This window comes from Gossypium raimondii, chromosome 3 (assembly GCF_025698545.1).
Source record: "Gossypium raimondii isolate GPD5lz chromosome 3, ASM2569854v1, whole genome shotgun sequence".
NCBI classification, from domain to species: domain Eukaryota; kingdom Viridiplantae; phylum Streptophyta; class Magnoliopsida; order Malvales; family Malvaceae; genus Gossypium; species Gossypium raimondii.
Genome location: NC_068567.1, coordinates 29,266,274 through 29,278,850, shown reverse-complemented (window position 1 = coordinate 29,278,850; position 12,577 = coordinate 29,266,274).

Genomic DNA, 12,577 nt, shown 5'->3' with positions numbered 1-12,577 from the left:
TATTTGTTGCGAACTTTCGTGTTATACTCCCCATTTTGGTGTGTTTCGGTTAGACTAGCTCTTCGAAGCCATTAGTGTGTTATCAGGTGTATTGGCTCTTATGAGCATCTGTTATGTTTTGGATGGATTAGCTCTTATAAGCATCTGGTGTGTTTCGGTTGGAATATCGATGTACTCTTATCCTTAAGTCATTTCTCAGAATGTAAATCTCGGTAAGTTAACTTGTTTAATGATTTTTTATGGTTTTGTCATGTATTTGAGTTTTGAATTGAATTTTACAATTCACCGTTGAGATTGTGATTGATAGGGAACACATATGGTTGTATTATTATTTGATTTGTTATACTTACTTCGGTAAGATTTATCGTTTTAGTACATCAAACTTACTAAGCTTCAATGAGCTTACTTGTGTTATTTTCTGTTCTTGTAGATACTTTGAAGGTTAGACAGTCGGATCGGCATTCAAGTCACACTATCCACTCATTTTTGGTAGTTTTTGGAATGTTCATTTTGGATTATATGACATGTAATAGGCTTGTATGTTATTACTATTATTTTGATATGTAAATTGTTAAAATATGATCTTAAGTGCTAATAGTCAACTTATATGATATATGTGAATGAGGTATGATGTTTATGTGCAAGTTTATGGTAAGAGTGATTGGAATGTTATGATTGAGGTGCCTATGTTTGGTATATTGGTTGAATGTTAGATGGTGTGATTTAAAATACTTTGAATGATAGTTCTTTTTGTTGTAAAATTGTATATACTTGTGGTATCAATGAGGATACATTGGTTAGGCACTTAAGATGGTTGATTTAGCATGTTTTTAGCTTGTTTAAGGTCACTTTGAATAGGTATTTTGGCTAGTATATGGATTACTTAGAGTCTAAGTAAGCTTGAATTGGTAAACTTGTTGTTTAATGTTCATTTTGGTCCACACGGCCTGAGACACGGACGTGTGACTCAGCCGTGTGAAACACACGGCCTGGTAACATGGTCGTGTGTCATCTGATGAGTTTTTTAGGGTGCAAGTCAGTGAGTTACACAGCCTAACACACGGCCTGGCACACAAGCATGTAAGGAAACTCAGAGAGTTACACAGCCTAGCACACGGGTGTGTGACACGGCCGTGTGACTCTATTCAAAAGTTATACGGGTGAGGACACGGGCTAGGACATGACCGTGTGCCCCTAGTTCGATTGTTACACGGTCTGAGACAGGGGCGTGTGTCTCAGTCGTATGAGGCACACGACTGTGTGACCCCTGTTTTGTAAATTTTTCATCTTTTTCCTAAACTTTCTAAACTGTTTCAAATTGGTCCCAAATTGTTTTTAAGTTATTTTTAGAGCCTCAAGGGCTCGATTTAGGGGTGTTTTGCTTGAGTATGAATGGTTTATGATATGATTATTACACTGATTAATAAAATGTTCATATGTTTCTGATTGTTCTGTAATACTCCATAATCCTAATCTGGCGACAGAGACATGTTATAGATGTCGGTCCACTGATCACTTTCTCCGGAATTATCCTAAATAGTTAAAGGAAAATAAAGAACAGAATGAAAAGCAAATGTCTACATCTCAGAAAGGTAGTCGTCCGGGCTAGAACAGTACTGTTAGGACTACTCGTACGGGAGCAAATGACACTATTGTTCGGTTAGAGACTAGAGCCCCTGCTCGCACATATGAAACCTGAGCTAGAGAGGAAGCTGCTGTACGTAATGTGATTACTAGTACATTTTATCTCTTTAATGTTACTGTGTACGCACTGATTGACCCTGGGTCAACTTATTCTTATATTTGCATTAGATTAGTAACGAAAAAGAAACTACCTGTTGAATCAATTGAATATGATATTCAAGTTACTAATACACTAGGTCAGAGTGTGATAGTTAACTTAGTTTGTCGTAAATGTTCACTAAAAGTTAGATGCTGTGAATTCTTTGCTGATTTGATGTTACTACCCTTTCGGGAATTTGATGTTATTCTGGGTATGGATTGGTTATCGCTACATGATGTTATAGTAAATTGTACATAGAAATGGATTGACTTGATATGCCAAACAGGAGAGATGATTTCAGTTGAATCCGAAAGGCCAAATAGCGTTGTTAGAATCATTTCAGCTATTTCCGCGCAGAGATGGATTCGTAAACGCAGTGAAGCATTTCTAGCATACATTCTTGACACCAGATATCCAGAATCGAAATTAGATCAATTATCGATTGTTAGTGAGTTTATTGATGTATTTCCTGAAGAGTTGTAGGGTTTGCCTCCTAACCGTGAAGTTGAATTTGTGATTGATCTAGTTCCTGGAACTGCACTAATATCTATATCATCATATTGCATGGCACCAGCTAAATTAAAAGAGTTAAAAGCACAGTTGCAAGATTTTATAAACAGAGGGTTTATTCGACTGAGCATATCTCCCTAGGGTGCACCTGTGTTGTTTGTGAAAAAGAAAGGTGGCTATTTGAGATTGTGTATAGATTACAGACAGTTGAACAAAATCATAAAGAATAAGTACCCCTTGCCGTATATTGTTGATTTGTTTGATCAATTAAAATGTGCCACAGTGTTTTCGAAAATAGATCTCATATCTGAGTATTATCAGTTGCTGGTTAAAGATTGTGATGTGTCAAAGACTACTTTTAGAACTCGTTACGGTCATTATAAGTTTTTGGTAATGCCATTTGGTTTGACTAATGCCCCTACTGCTTCTATGAATTTAATGAATCAGGGTTTTCAACCTCATTTGGATATATTTTTGGTTGTGTTTATCGATGATATATTGATCTATTCCAAGACAAAATCAAAACATGCTCAATACTTGAGAATAGTGTTACAGATTTTGAGAGAAAAATAGTTGTACGCAAAGTTCAGTAAATGTGAATTTTGGCTTCGCGAGGTTGGGTTTTTGGGTCACATAGTATCAGCTGACGGGATTTAAGTTGATCCAAGTAAAGTTTCTGCTGTGGTGAATTAGAAAACTCCGAAAAATGTTTCTAAAGTGAAAAGTTTCCTTGGTTTAGCAGGTTACTATCGTCGTTTTGTTAAAAATTTCTCGATCATTGCTTCCCGATGAATAGGTTACTATAGAAAAATGTCGAGTTTTTTTGGTCTGATAAGTGCCAACAGAGTTTTGATCAGCTGAAAAATAGGTTAACAGAAGCCCCAATGTTGATTCAGCCTGAGTCTGGGGTAGCATATGTTGTTTACAGTGATGCGTCTCTCAACGGCTTGGGTTGTGTATTGATGCAAGCAGGGAAAGTAATAGCTTATGCTTCATGATAGTTAAAGCCACATGAAAGAAATTATCCTACTCATGATCTCGAATTGGCTGTAATTATATTCACTTTGAAGATTTGGAGACATTATTTATATGGTGAGAAATGTCATGTGTTTACAGATCACAAAATTTTAATGTGTTTAATGACTTAGAAAAAACTGAATTTAAGAAAAAGATGTTGGTTAAAGCTACTAAAAGATTATGATCTGGTTATTGATTATCATCTGGGAAAGGCTAATGTGGTTGTGGATGCACTCATTCGAAAGTCGTCATTGTTTGCACTTCGAGCGTTGAACGCTCATTTAGCTCTGAATGAAGATGGTTTGATACTTGCATAATTGAGAACTAAACCCTTATTTCTACAACGAATTTGGGAGTTACAAAACAACGATCAAAATTGATAATGAAGTGACAATTGGTTCAGAAAATATGACTATTGGGTACAATATTAATGATGATGGCACGTTGTGTTATCGTGATAGGATTTGTGTTCCGAATGATCTAGATTTAAAACTGGATATTCTGTCTAAAGCTCACAGTAGTACGTATTCTATTCATCCTGGTATGAAATGTGAAATTTGTGAGTTCGTAGCTAAATGTTTTATTTATCAGCAGGTAAAAGCAAAGGGTCAGGTACCGTCGGATTTATTACAACTTGTTATGATTCTTGAATAAAAGTGGGAGCGAGTCATGATAGATTTCATATCTGGTTTACCTGTAACTCTGAAAAAGAAAGATTCGATCTGGGTGATTGTTGATAGATTGACTAAGTCGACACACTTTATTCCAGTCAAAATAGATTTCTTAAGAGATAAGCGGAATTATATGTGCCTAAGATTGTGAGATTACACGGAGTTCAGACATATATTATTTCTGATTGTTATCCAAGGTTTATATCAAGATTTTAGAGTAAAATTCACGAGGATTTGGGCACTAAACTCAATTTCAGTACTGTGTTTCATCCTCAGACATACGGGCAATCAGAACGAGTGATACAGATTCTGGAAGATATGCTGTGATGTTGTATACTCGAGTTTGAAAGTAGCTGGGAAAAGTATCTACCGTTAGCTGAATTCGCTTATAAAAACAGTTATCAGTCAAGTATAAAAATGGCATCATTTGAAGCTCTATACGGAAGAAAGTGTAAAACACTATTGTATTGGTCTGAATTGAGTGAACCCAAAATGGTGGGAGTTGATCTGATTCGAGAAATTGAAGATAAAGTTTGAATTATTCGAGATTGTTTGAAAGCTGCATCTGATCATTAGAAATCGTACGCTGACTTGAAAAGAAAAATATAGAATTTACTATTGGGAATTGAGTATTTCTAAAAGTTTTTTCGTGGAAGAAAGTGCTACGTTTTGGCTGTAAAGGGAAACTGAGTCCAAGATTTATCGGACTGTACGAGATTGTTGAAAGAATTGGTCATGTAGCCTGCAGATTAACTTTGCCCTATAAACTTGAGAAAGTTCATAATATGTTCAACGTTTCAATGCTGAGAGGTACAGATCTGATCCTTCACATGTGATTCCTCATAGTGAGATTGAATTTCAGCCTAATTTGACGTATACTGAATTTCAGCCTAATTTGACGTATACTGAGGAACCCATAAAAATTTTGGCTTGAGAAATTAAAGAACTGCGGAATAAACATGTACCATTAGTAAAAGTCTTATGGCATCGTCATGGTACAGAAGAAGCTACCTAGGAAACTAAGAAATTGATGAAACTACAGTATCTGAATCTATTCCCAGGTAACAATTTAGAGGATGAAATTTCCTAAGTGGGAGAGACTAGTAACAACCCGATTTTCAGTGGTGACGGAACAGTAGTTTCAGGACCACAAATTTTCATCGTGTTGACCCATAAATATTATTTTTTAGAATATTTATAGAGTTATTTGAGTAGTATTAAAATTTGGTTAAGACATTTTAATGTTTAGATAGTTAATTAAAGAAAAATGACTTAATTGTAGAAGGTGCAAATCATGGTTATTATAGCATTTTGGATGATTTAATGGCCTAATTAGTCCTTATTTTAGATAGTGGACGGTAATGGAGCTAAATTTAAAGAAAAAAATTGAAAAAATAGTGTTAATGGCAATTTTGTAAATTTTGTAAAATTAAAACAAAATTAAATGTTGTAAAAGGTATTTCTTCTTCATTTTTCACTTTATCTTGCCGAAAACACCATGGAAACCTAGCTTGGAGGTTCGGCTATTGTTTTCTCTAGCATGTAAGTCCATTTTGAGTTTGTTTCTTGTAATTTTTATGTTTTTGAGATCGTTGCAACTAGGTCCAGCTAGCTCGTACCTTTGTTTTTGAATCTGTCAAAAATTTTAGAAGTTTCCATTGATGAATTTTGAATTTTTTTGATGATAACTATTTATTTGAAGCTTTGGTTGTGTTGTTTGGTGATTTTGTGAAATAATTTTTTTAGATTTTAATTTAGGGATTTAATTGTGAAAATGTCAAAATTTTAGGGTTTGATAGTGAATTTGATGTTTAGTAGGGACTGTTTAAGGGCCTAGTATATTTGACTAAAATTTTGACTTGAGAAAAATTGTTAATTTGATGATTTTCGGGTTAAGGGACTAAGTTGAAAAAAGTTATAAAAGTTAGGGGTAATTGTGTAAATTTGAAAATAAAAGGGTATAAAATGTAAACTGACTTGGAAGGTGAAATTTAATCTAATAATTGAGAAATTTTACATTTTAGATCAAGACTCTGTTTATATTCGTGGAAAAGAAAAAAGTTACAGATTAGTCCCTAAACTTTTACAATTACTACAATTCAGTCCAGGTAAGTTCGTACAGTTTATAATTTAACATTTATATGAAATGTTTGATGATATAATGTGATACAATAGATATATTTGATTATAAATGATGTAAAGTTATTCGAGAAAAGTTGTTGAAATTCAATACTTGGATCGAATTGAACGCGGGATAGAGTACAATCGAGATATGGTGTGTTATGGGAGATTGGAGTAGAGATTCTTGTGAAGTGATATATATATGTTTCCCGAGTAGACCGAGGTTCAGCATTTGTTGTGAACTGAAAACATGTTAAATTTGCATGATTTTTTTGTCTTTAAATCGGTTAATACTTGAATTGATCCCTACTGAATTAATGATTTTATATTTTAATCCTTTCAGGAGTGCAATTAGGATGCTATGAGTAAAAAACGAGCAGAAAAGGACTAATTTGTAGCATAGTAAGTAAAGTGGGGCAGAATAAAAAATGTGGAAATAGCTAATGATTCATTAGATTTCTTTTAACTTTGTAAAAGCCAAAATCAGAAAAAATCTGATTTTATTTTTTGTTAAATTTTAATTATGTATTGGGTGATTAAGTCAAATTTAGTACGTGATATGTATATAAATAGGGCTTTAAGGTAGCTTGGAAGACACACTTGACACTTGATTTTCATTTGGAATTAAATAAGAATTATTTTTTTCCTTCCAAATTTGATGCGTCATTAGCATTCTGCTACTCCCATTTCTATTTCCTTGTTTTAAAAAATTTTGTTTAATTGTTTTCCAAGTCCCATCTCTTCCCAACTTCCATCATTTTCATTCAAATCCAATCCATAGCCAACCAAAGCATGATTAAATCCATGCTTCATTAAATTCCAACTTAGCTTTAGGCCAGTGTTCTTTTCGATCGGAAATCGTGAGATATGTATCCGTACTAAAAATCCTTCCAATCGGTATTCACATTTTTCCTAAGTACTGAGATTGGAAACTCATCCCATAAAGTTAATTCGATTTCAAATCAAAAAGCATGTTGGGTTGGAGTCGTGTTTACAAACAGTTGGAGAAATGAGTTGGCCGTGTTGTATTCAGATTTTTAAGAACAAATCAAGGGAGAAGTGATCGGGTTTAAACGTCCAGCGTGATTGAGGCCATTAGTCAGAGTTGGGTTCTTCAGAACGTAAGGCTGCAAAAATTTTGAATTGAGAACATGTGTATCTTGGTTAGATAATCAGTAAGGGTTGGTTTGTAGGTCGTATCGGGACCAACTACGAGAGGAAGAATTGGTGGTTAGGACGTTCTTAACTGCTATAACCAGCTTATTGTTTGGAGGAGAAAATTAATTTTTGAGAATCGATTCAAAATCTAGAATCCTCCGAGTCTATGGCTGAGGCTTATTATCTCTGATTACAAAATTCGAATTTAATTTCCAATTTAATTAATTATTTATTTATGTTGTTTCAATTATTTAATTTCTAAACATTTCAAAACTCTCCTGATTGATTTGTTTATTTTTCAGCAGGTTCGTTTGGAGCTGTGGCCACGACTATTGCCATGATTATCGGCACGACAGAAATTCTGATCACAAGTTAAACACGAAAGTTGATTATAATACCAATCCCTGTGGACTCAACCCTACTACCACTCTTTACTACTATTTAGAGTTATTTTGTAGGAATTACTTTTAGTGGTTTCGACGCCTATCACGAACTTTCATGTTATACTCCTTATTTTGGTGTGTTTCGGCTGGACTAGCTCTTCGGAGCCATTGGTGTGTTATTAGGTGGATTGGCTCTTATGAGCATTTGTTATGTTTCGGATAGATTTGCTCTTATGAGCATCTGGTGTGTTTTGGTTGGAATATTGATGTGCTCTTATCCATAAGTCGTTTATCAGATTGTAAATTTTAGTAAGTTAACTTGTTTAGTGATTTTTTTTTATTTTTTTCATGTATTTGAGTTTTGAATCGAATTTTACAATTCACCGTTGAGATTGTGGTTGACAGGGAACACATATGGTTGTATTATATTATTTGATTTGTTGTACTTACTTCGATAAGATTTATCATTTTAGTACTTCGATCTTACTAAGCTTCAATGAGCTTACTTGTGTTATTTTTTGTTCTTGTAGATACTTTGAAGGTTGGACGGTCGGATCGACATTCAAGTCACACTATCCACTCATTTTCGGTAGTTTTTGGAACGTTCATTTTGGATTATATGGCATGTAATAGGCTTGTATGTCATTTCTATTGTTTTGATATGTAAAATGTTAAAATATGATCTTTAAGTGCTAATAGTCAACTTATATGATATATGTGAATGAGGTATGATGTTTATGTGCAAGTTTATGGTAAGAGTGATTGGAATGTTGTGATAAATGTAATACCTAAAAAAATTACTACAATAAGAAAGTAAGATAATATTTCGATATAGTAAAATAAGGAAATAAAGTGATAAAAGGGGTAATTTTGAGTTATGTCAACATTGAGAAGTATATTATGACATATTAATTCAAGAAAGGATTAAATCGAAAAAGTAAGAAAAGTTTTGTGGCCCAAGAGTAAATACTCAAAATTTAAGGGGTTAAAATGTAAATATGAAAAAGTCGAAGGACCAATAGTGTAAATATTTTAAGGGTAGAATAATCTAGAAACTAAGGAAAATGGATGAATTAGGACCAAATTGAAAAGGTGAATAATTTTGAGGGACTAAATCGTAATTTTACCAAATTAAGTGATGACTCAATGATGGAATTTTAAAAGAACATAAAGGGAAAAATGATCAATTAGAAGAGAGAGAAATCTAGAAGGCAATGATGATGTTGGTGATATTTTAGATTAATTAATTAAATAAATATTAGTTTATTAATATTTTAATTTAATTTTTAAATGATATTTTATTATTTTATTATTAATTTATTTAGTATATATATATGTGGAAAGAAATATGAAAAGCAACTAACCCATCATCTTCTATGCATCCAACGTGAGGAGAAGAGAGAAAGAAGAAAAGTTTTGCTTTCTTTATAATTTCCATATCCATCAAGAGAGAAAGATAACAAGGAGACTATGGGGAGCTAGAATATCAAGTTGGATTCAAGAAATTGAAGTTGGAGGAGAGAGAAAATGAAGTTAAAGATTGAAATCAATAGGACAAGGTAAGAAAATTGAGATTTCAATATATTTTTAAGTTTGATATTATTGAAATAGCATGGAAAAGATGTTATAGTAGAGTTTTCTTATATAAAGTCTTATGTTATTGATATATTAGTGAAGAGAAATAAGTGAAAGTGATGGGAAATATTATAGAGAAAGGGAATAAGAAAGTTATAAACTTAGTAATTAACATTTTGCACTAAAACAGTTTTGAACAGCAGCAGTAAGATAACTTTAAAAAATCACCATAAATTGTGAAAATGAAATTAGAGGATGAAAAAATATGGAATTAAATCTTACTGAGTCTAGTTTCTCATAGAAGTTACGGTGTAAGTAATGGAATTGTAAATCATGACATATAATAGATTTTGTGAGACAAGGTTAGAATGATTTCTGGTTCCCCTGTTCTGAATTTGGAAAATCATAAAAAAATTGTAAAAAAATAATTATGGGTTATAATTTATATTTTTAAAATCCTTAAATAGTCTATTTTCAATAGAAATAAACAGGGATATCATCCGAATTTTGTACAAGGAGATAATTAAGTTTTAGTGAAAAAGGGTCGGAACTGTCAGACAGTAGAACAGAGGTGAGTTTAAAGAATAAAATGTACTTATTGTCTGAACCAAAAATTCTAAAAATTTTATGGTAAGAAGATATGTGAGTCTAGTTTTAGATAAAATTAACGGATCTCAATTTAGAGTTCTGTAGCTCAAGATATAAATAATTTAGTGACTATGACTCAAGTGGACAACTTTGAATGAATATATAAATAAATGGTGAAATTATAGATTAAGGATGTTACATATAAGCATGTTATATACATTAAGGATGTGGAATGGAGAGGAGGAGGAGGAAAAATATATGATTATTCAACTGGCATGAGTTTTCATTAAAAATGACCAATTTACATGTTTTAAGTTCAGGGACTAAATTGAACAAATGTGAAACTTTAAGGGTAAATTTGTAAAAATGTCAAAAAGTGAACCAATTGCATGAAATGAATTGTTTTATTATTTAAATTAGTAAATTGAATGAAATATTAATTTAGATCAAGATTGGGTGGAAATTGAGAAAATAGAAATTTTCCAAAATGTCCCTGAATTTTGCTATTTCTGCAATTTAGCCTGGTAAGTTCGTATGAACTATATTTTGTATAATTTTAATAGAAGTGAATGCTATTTGGTAATGAATATTATATATATGTGTGTTTAATTATTGGAATTGAATTATTATTGGTAATAGGTATAATTATTAGATGTTTTGAAATGATTATCGGAAGCTCGATTGGGTTGGAAGCTTGTTGGAGATATATCACATTATCCATTGGTTCTATTGGTAATTTTGGATGATTTGATTCTGGTTATAATGACTTGTAGAAGTTAAATTGGTTAATGTTAGCTCATAAATGTTTTGATTTTGATTGGTTATAAATATGAATGCTTGATGAAATGAAATGTCTGAAAATTAATTTGTAAACTCCGGTAATGCTCTATAACCCTATTCTAGAGAAGGATACGGGTTAGGGGTGTTACAATTGAGGTGCCTATGTTTTGTATATTGGTTGAATGTTAGATGGTGTGATTTAAAATACTTTGAATGATAGTTCTTTTTGTTGTAAAATTGTATATACTTATGGTATCAATGATGATACATTGGTTAGGCATTTAAGATGGTTGATTTAGCATGTTTTTAACTTGTTTAAGGTCACTTTGAATAGCTCTTTTGGTTGGTAAATAGATTACTTAGAGTCCAAGTAAGCTTGAATTGGTAAACTTGTTGTTTAAAGTTCATTTTGGTCCACACGGCCTGAGACAAGGGTGTGTGACTTAGCCGTGTGAGACACATGGCTTGGCGACATGGCTGTGTGTCATCTGATGAGTTCTTTAAGGTGCAAGTCAGTGAGTTACACGGCCTAACTCACGGCTTGGCACACGGGCGTGTAGAGCAACTCAGAGAGTTACACAGCCTGGCACACGAGCGTGTGACATGACCGTGTGACCAAATTTAGAGAGTTACACGGGTGAGGATACAGGTAGGGACACGGCCATGTGTCCCTAGTTCAATTATTACACGGTTTGAGACAGCGACGTATGTCTCAACCATGTGAGGCACATAGCCTGACCACACGACCGTGTGACCCCTACTTTGCAAATTTTGAATTTTTTTCCTAAACATTCTAAACTATTTCAAATTGATCCCAAATTGTTTCTAGGTTATTTTTAGAGCTTCAAGGGCTCGATTTAGGGACATTTTGCATGACTATGAATGATTTATGATATGATTATTATACCGATTAATAAAATGTTCATATGTTTCTGATTGTTCTATAATACACCGTAATCCTAATCCAGCGACAAAGACGGGTTAGGGGTGTTACAATTTATCACGTCTCGACGTGGAGCCTAGTGACGTCGCGATGAGCTTCCAATGGCTTGGGTCTTTATAATTTTGTCTTAAATTGAGTTTTGGCTACTTAGGAAGCTTTCGAAAGCTCGTTTTAAGCTTAGTTAAGTGAGAAAATCATATTCTTAATGCATTATGAATGTTTTGTTGATATGATATTATTGTAGTTGTTTTGGAAACAAATCTAACATCCCGATACCTTGACCCAGAGATTAGGTCGGAGAAGGGGTGTTACAAAAATAGTTGCCATTTTATAATTTGATTTCATCGAATAAATGATATTAGTAGACTAATACCACATAAGTTAATCAAGTCATCTCTAAAAGCTAATTAAAACTCTATGAGCCCAACTAGAATCGTGAGGAGTTAAGATGCCTTCAACCAAGATAGTATACTATGCATTTCCCTCATCATTCAACAAAGCCCAAGCCTTACAATTTTGCATCCCCAACAAAGGAATAGATAGTCAACGTAAGAATTATCATCATCCCATACACCATTTAAAACCTTTATTAATAAGATCTTAGTAGCATGAATGCTCCTCCAAACAAAAAAAGGATTACTACCTTCTTCCCCATCACGAAAGCTATATTAACTAAACAAATTTAGAATATTGAAGGATGGAGAATGAATTCCACAACTCCTTGAAGAAAATCTAAAAGAAAACTACTATTAAAAAATAACAAGAAAGAAATCTTATACAAAGAAACTAATATACAAAGAAACTAACTCCCAAAGTTGAAAACTTTATTAATGAAAACAATTATGTCCTTAATAAATAATAAAGAGGCCCTTATATAGGCCAGTTAAGTACATCCAAATAAAACTCTAACTATACTGAAACTCTTAATCTAAATAAAAGTGATTTCAAAATGTGTTTCAAAGTTAAGAAATAGATCTTTGAACGCTATGATGACATCTCAACTAAAAAATGCCTGGATCCCTTCCAAAAATGCACCGCAAGTCGACTG